General features: G+C 42.3%; 1 protein-coding gene across 1 annotated transcript in view; it reads left to right on the forward strand.

Annotated features, from left to right (window-relative positions):
• Window positions 1-1315: 1315 nt before the first annotated feature.
• LOC131687677 (tumor necrosis factor receptor superfamily member wengen) overlaps window positions 1316-12536 on the forward strand; it is a 47782-nt gene continuing 36561 nt past the window's right edge. The window contains exon 1 of the mRNA XM_058971777.1: window positions 1316-2679. The gene's annotated coding sequence lies outside the window, so the exon portion shown is untranslated. The remainder of the gene's footprint in view (window positions 2680-12536) is intronic.

Here is a 12536-nt window from a genome sequence, read left to right on the forward strand (position 1 = left end):
TTTTTTCTTTTAATCGAATTGACCTCCCCTCGACATCTGGCACTGAAATCGTCGCTTGTCTAATCAGAATAAAAAATCTTCGCAATGCTTCCACCTACATTTCCTCCTAGAGTATCGACGGCTTCCGTATTCCTCTGGAGTTCATAGTAATGGAGAAGGCGACAAACCATTTGCTGACGTGGACTGTTGATTCCAAGCATTAAATAATTCCAGAAAACATTCGTGTCGCGGATCCTTTCTTCGCTATGAACGTGCCAATCCATATTGTTATTGGAGCCCAAATATTCTTCGAGCTCATTAGTAAAGGTCACGTGAAAATCATCGACAACAAACCACTACTGCAGAATTCGGTGTTCAGGTAGCTGGTGTTCAGTTCACATTTGGGAGAGGACACTGGAGCACAAACTCAGTTCTATTGCCGCCTGCCCACCTACCGGGATCTAGAGCAACAGGTCAGCTTTCGGTAGATTTTCAAATCACCAGTTTCCCGACGACTTTCTGGTTTTAAAATTCGATCGTTCCGCTCCAGTACATGGGCTAGATCGACGAATTTCTCTTCAGGATTGCGGAGTGATCTGAACGCCCAACATTGACCAAGCGAAATTTTTTATCTTAAACTTGCAGTTTTTTTTCGATCCGCTGGATCTGACAGGTATTGGTAGATAGCTTTCTAGAATTGAACAATCATTCATCCGCCGAAATGTAGGCAATTTTCCGGCAAAAGTTCTGCAGCTTTGAAAAATATTCATAGAAGAGAAACTCCACTGACCAAGATGGTATGATATTTCTCTTTACTCTTATCCGTCTTGGACGTACTTTTTGTTTACAACCTACACATCACAGATCACAGACTGGGAGGTCGTTATACCATATTGAAATCGCAGTTCTGTGTCAAAAACTCTCTTATACACTTGTAACAGAAATCATCGGAAAAATTATTTAGATCGGCTTTGATATTTCAAAGAAATTTCGATAAACTACACCTAGTTATTTCAAAATGCGTTGATATTTTCAACGAAAAACCCATGGAATGATATCTCTCTGTTCGCAGCCAACAATCAAAACTCTCGCTCTTTACGACAAGAGCCAAATTTAGGATTCTGCCGATTATTCGTAGAAGATTCAAACAACATCCGCTTCGACTCTGCCGTCCATTTTCATGTGCGTTTTGTATTGTTCAAATTCTCTCGCCGCGTCGCGTGCGTTCAATCAAGTGAGAGAGAGAGAGAGTACACATTCGCTGAGAGCAATCACGTTCTCAAACAAAACTCTTCGCGACGCGAGTGTCAATACATCTAGTAGTTTTTCAGTTTCAGTACCAATTGAGACTCTGGCCGTGGTTGAGAATGAAATAATCGGAAGCTCCGTGAGTTTTGAACTGTGTTTGACTGAAAGCCAACCAGAAGGAAAGGAATTGATTTTTGTGTTGTTTGACCTCATCAGCAGTCCGTCCGTTCGTCGCTGCTGCCCTCTCACTTTGGGTTGGATATTGATTGTCTCAAACGATCGCGTGTGTGTGTGCATGTCGGATCCGGGGTATTATTTTTAGCCTATCCCCAATTTCGGATTCGAATTTTTGTGTAATCGATATACCTACCATCACCGTTCGGAATCGAGTTTGTTAACGGGATTAGAAGGGTTGGCCAACCAACAACCACTTCCGATAGTAGGTGATATAAGAAGTACATATCGATGCGAAGGGTGGAAGTGCAGTGATTTTTTTTTTGTTGCTATTCGCCAAGCTCGAAAATTGTCGTCGTCGTACTGCGGCATTCGAGGTATTTTTGTGATTTGAATAATTGGTGTCAGGCCACGGAACACGGCGGAACCTCGCAAAAGGAAGAGTGTGTGAAATAGGTATTTTGGCTGTGTTTACTCGCGCACCGAGTCAGGTCGGTCCGGAATTTTCCGGCGGTGGTTTCGGACGCGTCGTGTCGGGGGTGGTGTTTGTCGCTGCAATCTGGTTGGAAATAAATTTCGACGTTTAACGAGACTGGTGACTCCATCCAACTCACCGTCGTTGGGTTTTCAGTGCGTTTCATAAATATTTTCAAAGTGTTTCCAAAGATAGTTTCCTCTCCGGTGTGTCCGTGTGTGTGTGTGTGACGTTTAACGTTGAAAAACCGGGAGGAAGGCAGTCATCCGGTCACGAAAGTTGAAGAACCTAGGCGTAAAACGAAACTAACCAAAAATACAAACAAGGTAGGCCGGTCACACACCCGCGTGTGTAACTACGCAAACGCGTCAAGCGACAAGTCAGAAAAAACTTGTTTACAAATGTGACGAGGTTTAGTCGCGCATCGGAACCAAGAAACGCTGCTGGTGAAGAATAATTACCATTTTTTTATTCACTCGTTACGGCGAACGACAACAACAGAACGCCGTCTCCAGTGAGTGTCGAGAGTGCATATTAAACTTCCGATCGTACGAGAAGCGAGCGAACGATTTTTTCAAAGTCATCATTGACAAAGTGACAGTTTGCCTGCTCAGTGACATACCGTCTCGGTACGCGTCATCCGTGTCGGCTTGCTTTGATTGATCTGGCTCTCTCATTTGTTGTTACAACTTTCAACTTCAAAGAATGATCAAATATGGCGGTCTGAGATCGGTAACGATCCTACCCGGATGGACGTTTTGAAACAGTGAGCGTCAGGGATTCTTCAAGTATTAAACTCAGAGGTAAGTTCGGCAACTTTTTGATAAATAAACGAAACCAGAAGTTCCGAAAGTAGCGAAAGATTTTTGTTGTTATAGAAGCGGTGAAATGGCAAGAACACAGCAAAGCTGCCATTATCATACACACAGTAGTAGTAACAGCGCGGAGTTAATTATCATTTCATCGCTCCCTCCATTTAGTGTATACAAACATCCCATTTATTTTTGGCCGGTTGCTTTTCCGTGGCCAATCGCGGATGCTGGTGGTACGCGGCGACTGACTGAATGAGAATGACTGACAGACGAAGACAACGGGCGGCAGTGGTGGCGGCGGGTGGGGTATTGCTTTTGCATTGCAGTTTGTGTCTATATAGTTGGTACACAGAAGTATAACGAAGGAAGAGAAGCAAGCCGGGTCTGAGCCAGGACGAGTGCCAGTAAGACTGGCAAGATGTGTGCAATAAACGAAGCAGGCTGTGCTTTTCGTTTTCGGTTCAATGTTGATGTTGTTTGCCAACGAACATGTTTACACTGTATGGATATGTGGGCACGGTGGGCGTTTGTGTGGCCATAATTTCTGCTTTTAAAACTGGTGATTATAGGAAATCTGGACTCTTTTCAAATTGGGTGTTTTACTTAAAAAAAGGCTAATTTGGAGCATCAGTCAGAAACTAGAAATATTCCGCTTACCAAGTACAAAAACATGAAAAAAATCGTACTGACTCAATTATCCATCATAACCAATGTGTCAAATTTGTGGGTTTTGCAAACAGATATTTTACGGAACTCTAACTTATTAGAGGCACTGTTTAATATTATCTAAAGCTACTAGTTTTCGGTTCTGGAATCTTTTGACAATTTTTTTTGAGAGTTGTCCTACTGAAGCTGCACTTCCAAAGGCCAATTGCAGTGGGCCGTGACTGATTGTGATATTGAGTGTACGATCGCGTGGGAATGAGTGTTTACTTGTTCCCGCTGGAGACCGCTTTTATTCAGATTAGAAGTGCTATAACGCTCACTAAATCCTACGGGTGTTTTCATGTTTGCGAGATCGTGGGCGTAAGCGTGCGTGGATGATCACGAAGGGCTCAAGCGTTTGTATGTTAATGGGCTGAATGCTAGAAAAGAGTAAGTCTTCCCATACGACTAGAGTTGCCGGTCATGTCACCAGAAAACGTGTCGTTTAGTGGATGAGTATTTTTTATTAGTGCAACGGAAGCCTTGGACCTAAGCTGCTTAGACCGAGAGTAGGAACTTCCAAACATGGCGGACTCATAATCGCGCGACCACGTAGTTTGCATATTCGCGCTGATTCTAATATATAACTTTTTGCCTTGCTCAATCGAATGGATATGCTATCATTCTGAAAACCTTCAACGGTTCGCCACTCGATTTGTCGGTTGTTTCGCTATTTTTCACCGATCTTCTTGGGCTTCTCGGTTCCTCGTCCTCTCCTGGTGTTAACCTTACACCAGTGATTCTCAAACTGGGTTCCACGGACCCCTAGGGGACCGTGGTGTTCCGCGAAGATGGATATATTTTCCGGTTGAATATTGAAATTTAAAAATTTTTCGCGGCGAGCTGAAATTCCCAAACAGTATTATATCGAACCAACCACAAAAACTGAAAGTGCCTCGAAAGCAGGAGAATATAACTTCGATTAAAAAAATCTTTTTGACCTACAGTCATGTACTGTTGAATTCTTACTGGAAGGGATAACGGATTTTAATATCAAGGAAGTGACATATATACAGTTACACCACGTGAGAAATTGTGTTTAGATAATGTTTAAAAGTTTAGTCCTGGCAGAAAATTTCATTGCGAATAACAACATGCAGCACGGCATCGAATATGACACTGTTGAAAAAGAAAGATTCTAAATATACGGATGACGATAAAATTGAGGTGCGCCTACATGACTTAGCGCCGCGCATCAGAGCAGAACACATTAAAAGATTTATGTCATCAAAATACGGAAAAGTGAAATCTGTTACTGGGCAGTTCTCACTGCTATTAGTGCTGCGGCTGCATTAGCTGTTGCGCTTGGTCGTTTTGCAGGGTGAACGGGTTCACGGCACTTGATCCGTTAGATTTTTGTTATTTTTTTGTCTTCTTCCACGCTTTTTGAGTCTCAACTCCAAGCCTAGTTGCATGGTTACCTTTGCAAGCAGTCAGGTCGCATGCGAGGGTTGACGCGATTTTTCATGGGGTACCGCGTTCAGATTCCGATCGGCTCTAGTCAGAAACGTTCAGCTGAGCCGACTTCCACCGCCGGAGCAGCCAGTACCATTTGCCCACTCGCGCTTTCGGGGAGTGTCACCTATCCTTACTAAGGCAGTGGAATGGCAAGGCCGTTGAGTGTCGGGCCATGGTTCAATTTCGATGAAATCCTTATTCGCATCCGTGTTCTGCTGCCAGTATGCCATAATTGGCATCTTACTGGTATCGATTCTAATGTGTCGGTTAAATCTTGGATAAAATCTTAGCGGAAGCGCCACAGACTCGCTTCAACGGAGTTGCTACCGATTTTATATGGCTTTTTATAGAGGTTTAGCAGAGCCCAACATTGCCACATCCCACCAAATCCTAGCAAGACTCCCCGACTCGCAGTAGGTACCGGGAGAGGTATTATGGACGATGAAACTTATGTAAAATTTAATTTTATGCAGCGTCAATTGCAGAAGTTTAATGTTGCCAGAGATCGCGGATGTTCCTAAGCAATATATTTTTTTAAGCAATGTGCTCCAGTAAACTGTTGATCTGGTAGGAAATGTGTAGTTGTGGTCGGAAGACTCCGATTTTCATCACAACCAACAATATGAACGGACCGCTATACATCAAAGAATGTCTAAAAACACCTCTAGTACTGCTCATTAGGTTGCACCAGAGCCCCGTCCGGTTTTGGCGAAATTTGGCAAGTTGCCACTACATAGAGAATGCGCAACAGTGGTATCGCGGTAATGACGGAAACGTCCTTGAGAAAGTGATGAACATCACGGGATTTAGTAGAAATATGGGGTATCATCAGATTTCGAAATACTTTAGATTGTAGGTCTACTGATTCAAGATTGATAGGGTTTTATTGCAAGTACAGGGTTTTGGTATGACCTGGGGCCGAACATGGAATAGAGGGAAACTGAGCTTCGCTATCGACTTAAACACTTTCTCATGTTGTCTGGAGGGAGAAATAGGTAAGCAAGTTTGTGAGTTTCAATCCTGTACATATTGGGCAATCGATGATTCTGAACGTCAACCGTGGTGATGAAGAAGGAACCAAAAATGTCCTTTGCTCCCACGATTCTCGCCGCACTTTCCATGGCGGACCTCATTACTACAATGGAGGGCTGTGTGATCCAATTGTACATAATTGAGGCAATTCAAACGGTACAATTAGACAGACAGGCAGTCGCAACCTGTACAAGAGGTTTTAACTCAGCAGGTCACTGTAGCACAATAATTTTGCGATATGATTTCTGTCAATTTCCCGTTTTCAATACAGAATAAATACGTTTACAATCCAGCATTTTCACTCTGCAGAGGTTAGCGATCTGTAAAACAGACAACGCTGTACTTCAGCAGATCCTCGCCCGCGAGACACTCATCGGTGACGACACCATCGATCTCGACTTCACGAGCGTGGATGTAGACGTTATAGTTAGTGAAGAGCTCAGCTCAGTAAGCAATCTCGTGTGCCTGTTTTACACATATGATATCACAGCCCTGACTGCGTCCGAGCGGATCTTTGCCCTATCGTTTGAAATTTTCAACGAATTAAAATATGTCGCCTTGTTTTTGGACCTACTTTAACCTAAAGGGGACCTGTTGAAAGTGTTGGTTATCTCTGGTTTGACCTCAATTTGGCCGAAACATTTTCCGATAACGTTAACGTTGCATTTAATCTACGTGCCTTGACGGTAGACGATGAAATCATCGCGTATATCAATTTTCCAGCTGAAGAACGTCTACCAGCACTTCGAGATTCATCGTTGACTATATGCAACCCAGGGCAATACGTAAACAACGATACTGAATTATTTCCAGTTTGATGAAGTTTATCTTCGTAGCGGAGCAAAAGTAGAAACTTCCGTACTCCATCACCGGCAATATCGTTGTTTGGTACATCCTAATGAGGTCCTCTTGATGGGCACCCCAGCCTGTTCCAGTTATTGTCAGGAGAAAATTGATCCTTTGCTGGTATTTCTATTTCTGATACCAAATGTGACATTTTAAGACCTGGTTGATTGTTATACCCTTTAATAAAAACTTAAGTTGCGCCAGTTCATGCTTCCTAGAAAAAAAAAATGACCAGCTAGTTTTCTTCCAACTAGTCAAATTATCCAAGATATCTAGCAATAATGCTTGAAAATCGTTAACTTTGAGTATCGGAGACCACCCCGCCATCTGCAAGTCGCTTTAGCGTGCATGAATTGACAAGACACCTTTATCAACGTCATTCTCGTAAAAATAGCACAGAGGGGCACTTAGACATAAACCCTGACAACGACCCATATAGGGCAGCTTCTTTGAGAGAATTTTGGTACAAACTAAATCAAAAGACCTTTCGATATCTAAGAAAGCCGATGCCATCTGCTCTTTGCATAGGCCATTTGAATTTCTGTAGAGACAAGCCGGCGTATGCGGAACCCGAATTGTGGTTCTGACAGTAAACCCTTTGCTTCAGCCCAATTGTCAATGTAAAACTGGACCATTGTCTGTAACAACATCCGAATAGAAAAGAGCATCGCAATCGGCCGATACGAGTTGTGATCAGAGGTTAGTTTTGAGATAGCGATGACCAGTCACGAGAGACAAACTGTTTGTTACAGTACACACTTCTTACTCCTAATTACTCTGGAGCAAACAGGAGCAAAAAAACTAGCTTCTTTTTTATCCGGTTTGCTACCAGAAGAAAAAAAAAAGAAGAAAAGAATACAGAAACGGTTTGCTTTCTGTTTACTCTGGAGTTCTTTCGGTTTCTCCTGTTACTGGAACAAACCTAATGTTATCCTTAAGGAACTTTAATTCAACAAGCGTAATTCAGTAGAATCAGGCAGATCTACCAACAAGTGTAATTTGATTCTGACGACTCCCTTAATTTTTTATTCAACAAGAGCATGTGGAAACTCCACCATTGAAATCATGACTCGTTTCCGATAGCACGACGCAACAGGTCTTCTGTGCCAGTGCAATATTCTTGGCGAAATCGAATATTTAGCTTCATGCTTTCGTTAGTACCACTTCGATTGAGGGCTCATCGATGTTTCTCTCAACGAACTGGCGCCAATAACCGCGTTTTTTGGTTTTCATCAAGCCTTTGATTATAACATCACAGGTGACAAACTTCCATGCATGTTGTCGGGGGGAGGTTGATTCGATTGTAAGGATTTTTTTAATACAAAAGTAGTCACTCGTAGGGGTTTACTTGATCTAGACGAACAATATTCAAATCGTGAAAGTTGGGGTCTATTTCTGAAGGAGTAATTGAAAAGAATCGATTTTCTGCAATTCCACCTTAGAACAGCAATCAAATCCTTTGGCTCGATCGCTGAATAGTTGAAGGATGCGGTTGCTGCAAAGAGAGGCCATTGAGCAATCAACAGCTTCGTATTCAGTTAAACGGAAATTAGATGTAAAAATCGCTCTAGAGGTAGGATTCGAACAGGCAACCTTTGAGTCTCCTTTCCAATGCACTATGTCGATCTATTTCCCCTTGGACATATACCAAACATCTTAGAATATTAACGTCCAAAAATAAAATTTTTGCTTCAAGAATGTCTTCACTGTAGAGAGAGAAGCTATGTTGAAATCCGTGAATATCCAATCTACGATATCAGAGAATGTCACGAGCCCAATACTAGATTGGATCCGGAACTGAACTATTGAGACACTTGGGCTGTTTTGTGCCCCTGGAAATGTTAGGAACTCCTTGTTTGATTCTTAATGTCCAAGACCAGGAGTAAGTTGTTTCGATTTTGTGGCAGTATATCCTCGCGTTTTTCTATTTGGGGACGCCCTGCGGCCTTTACGGGGAAGTTTAGGAGACGCAATATAGCTTCCAGGCACAGTAGATGTTCCTCTAATAGGGTCATCAGAGTCGCACTTGTCAGTGGGCAAGGAAGCGTAGAAATTTGATGTGGTTAGTGGCGTAGTTCTCTTCTGTATTTCTGCAAAACAGTGATTGAAACATTTCTCAAGGGAACGCGTCAGTTTCTCCTGGTGTTGTTTTGTACGCTGGACATGGTAAGAGGGCAGCTGCAAGAACCGTTTTTTTTGTTAACGACCTATTGAATCAATTTGTCAACTGTTGTTACAAAATTTAATTGGCAAGGGACTGGAAGGTGAAGTATATTTTTCAATATTAAGAGCCATAGTACTCAAGGGAGAGCAAGGAGTTGAAGGGAGAAAGTTTAGAAAAGCGTCGAAAGGGCCATATGAGCTAGTTTAGAGTTTACCGGCGACTTAACCCTTTGTCTTCTACCGTAGTAGTCAGGATCTTTCGGCATTAGAAATGCGAATCAATCTAAGCTTGCTCATATGACCCTTTCCACGCTCTCCCTTGAGTACTATGGCTCTTAATATTGCAAATATACTTCACCTTCCAATCCCTTGCTAATTAAATGCCGTAACAACAGTTGCAAGAACCGTCCTCCTATCTGTCTCTGTACGTATCACAAACTTCCCGAATAGAATGCGTTAACATAATTATAACAAAATGAAATTTTCGTAGGGAAGCGTGATCTTCTTATCAGGGTATGACCCAATTTGAGGCATTTAGGAACAGTTCGTGACCCGTGACAAAAAGCGAACATGAACCTTGTCGAAGAGGGCGTAGTTTGACAAAGCAGACCCAGCGAGTGTGAGAGAACATAGGATGGAGTTCTGTTAGCTGCAATTGATGATGAATTTAATCGCTTACAGTGCAGCATTTTTAGCGACTGAAGTAATAGATCCTCGAAACAGTCAATTTTAGACTTCAATGGATCCACATCATTCAAACTCGAATCGGTGACTACACCATCTATTTCAACTTTTCGGGGAGGTACGTAGACGTGGTAATCTTTCGTGAATTTCCCGTTGAAAGTGATTGCATTTGTCTGCTTCAGCCTGAACAGCACAATCCTAGGCTTGTCCAACCGAATTTTAGATATTTGGTCAAGTACGAATATAGCTTCGTTAGTGCCTGCGAGATTGATACTTTTTTTACTAGCGGTACGAAAGAATACCATGAAGGGCCGAACCAGCTGGCTGGATATAACGGCAAACGAGGGGCTGTGACGTTGTCAACAGCAAGATCGGCTGGAATTTTTGCAGGCGAGTCAAGTCCGATCTTCATTCCAGTATCACAAAGGAGTCATTTTTAATAGTGGGATTTTAATTCGCTCGTGCTCAGATCTTGTGCAGTGAGGGAAAAATAAAACAAAAGCAAAGAAGCCAGAAACGGCAAAGACTGCGTAACCGTAACGATTAATCCAATAAACAAACAATAATATCCAACTTTAAGAACTAATACAAAATCAACAGTGAGGATCGCAAGTCTCTGGAACTATCATATTCGTTATTGATAGCTCCTGGGATTAATTGATCTCCAAGCAGTAGTGAGCGACGCAACAAATGGCTCCCCACAAAAATAGAGGATGTCCACACGTAGTAAGTAGAAAATCTCTAGCACAGGTTCCAACGGACATCCAATAACATTCGAGCTTTCTTCATGTGGAATACTTCGAAGCTTTTAATATAGAGGTTTTTATTAATTTTCTTTAGAAAAGTTGGATGTTTCACTCTTCAGTAACTGACACTAACTTGGAGCAATTTAGATGACAAATTCTCAATTTTGCATAATACTAACTAACTGGCTTTCAAGTCCAAAGACAAGAGTACGTTGTCGAATTTTCGTCAGCAAACCAGAGTTTCTGTGCTTGGCTAGCCCTTTTGCTTTAGACGTTAACATGTGTCAACCTATACTGTTTAGATTTACCGCCTAACTGGCCTCAAGTTGGTGTCAGTTACTGACGAGTGAAACACGAAACATAAAATCCAACTTTCCTAGTTTTAACATATTGCATCAAATTGAGATGATACATCTTTTTTCCTCTATAGGGAGGTTAAACTTTTATCGTAGTTCAAATTTTTTGTCCGGCTGTGTAGTGCAACAAGTTGAATGTCAAAAGAATTCTTGTGAGGTATGCATGTTATTGAATGCTTGCCACAGTACAGCTGCGATTGAAAAATCATATAAGACCGTGCGGAGTTTTCAATTTTGACCACCCCGTTCTACGTCCAAACTCACTGTTTCACCTCAGCCCGAACGTCTCTCGCCTACTGCTGATTCAAACTTCGACGGACGGCAGTAGCGTCTTCCTCCTAGTCCATACGCGGGTTCTTGTTCGCTCCTGCTTTACCGCCCGCCACATTCGGGTTGATGTAGTGCGTCGTATTAAATGTAGTAAACATTGCGCGTGATACTGCGAACCGACTGTACAGTACCTACTGTACAATAATTTACCCCAGAAGAAGAAGCTAATGGAAAATTTCACCACACAAAAGAGTTTGTTTACAGTTTATAGCCTACCTACTGCGCGGCGGATACTGCTGTACGGAACTCCACTCCGGTTTTTCAGTGATGAGTGATGTGGTTGCTGTGGCTGCTGCTGCTGGTTGCGATCACCACCGTGCGGAGCTGCGTCTACTGATCGGCAGCAGGCCGGCCTCAGGCCGTTGCGGAATCTGTATCCAATCGAGTAGGTTATTAATTTTGTGTAGGAGGTCCGTTGACATGGTAGGGTAACTGCTCCCTAATTCATCTTAGCTCCTCTATTCATCTCACCCATTTGAACACATTAGTTAGAACAGTATCTGCTATCTCTATTCAACGCATTAGCTCAAATGGTAGGATGAATAAGGGTACGTTGTACTCGACTTTTCACTTCGTTCAAACACGAGCATTTTACATTTTCCAGGCAAAAATTTTAACTGTTCTGCTTCTTAGGAACGTAGCAAAGATGATGACACCTATTTAGCCGCAATCCAGTCACTCTAAGTCGAGTTATCAACGAAATAGTGTGACATACTGACTAATGAGATGAATAAGGGCTCGTCTACCCTATATATTTCACAGATGGTGGGTTGATCTGAGAAGCAGGCTGTGATTTGGACGGAAGGATGTCTGACAGATCGCTTACAACGGGAGAAATGCAGCTTTCGAGAAAATCAATTAAAAAGTGTTCTGAAGCTTTCAGAATAGAAAAATTATATTGTTACTGCAGAAAAACAGCTCCACCCACGTAGGGGTTTTGTGCTAGTCGAACTTGACCTTCAACAGACTTTGGAATTGATTTCCAATATATTGCTAGTGCTATGATCCGGCTAATCACTACGAATCCTTCCTGGATGATTTGTATGTCGATTGTACGACGAGTGGCTGAATCGCCCAACCAGGACATTAAAGTTTTCATGTGATCGTTCTCAATGTTATTATGGTCGTACGTTTTTTTTAAGAGAATGATCAGTTTTCGTTGTTAACCCACCGGAAGTCGGGTAGTGAAATTTCAGAGAAATCGTCTTACAGCCCCAAGCGGTCATCTGAATGTAGATTGTGACACAACTGTCGGAGGATTATAAGACAGCTTCTATTCAATCCTATAATACATCAGTAACTCGACCAGCCACATTCCTCGAATAGTTCGTTTTCCATAGAAATTCCACATGAAACAGATTGATTCGATTAGTGGCCGCCGACTGCAATGGATAAAAAACTGCATTGAAACTGACGTCTTCTATTGAGAATGAACCGCACCTAATAGCAATACAAATAGGAAAACATCTTGAAAAGTGCAGTGCGCTAAGCACAGACTAAACCTACCATAAGTGCGTTGTTAGTCGGA

Source organism: Topomyia yanbarensis, chromosome 1, assembly GCF_030247195.1.
Source record: "Topomyia yanbarensis strain Yona2022 chromosome 1, ASM3024719v1, whole genome shotgun sequence".
In the NCBI taxonomy this organism is placed as follows: domain Eukaryota; kingdom Metazoa; phylum Arthropoda; class Insecta; order Diptera; family Culicidae; genus Topomyia; species Topomyia yanbarensis.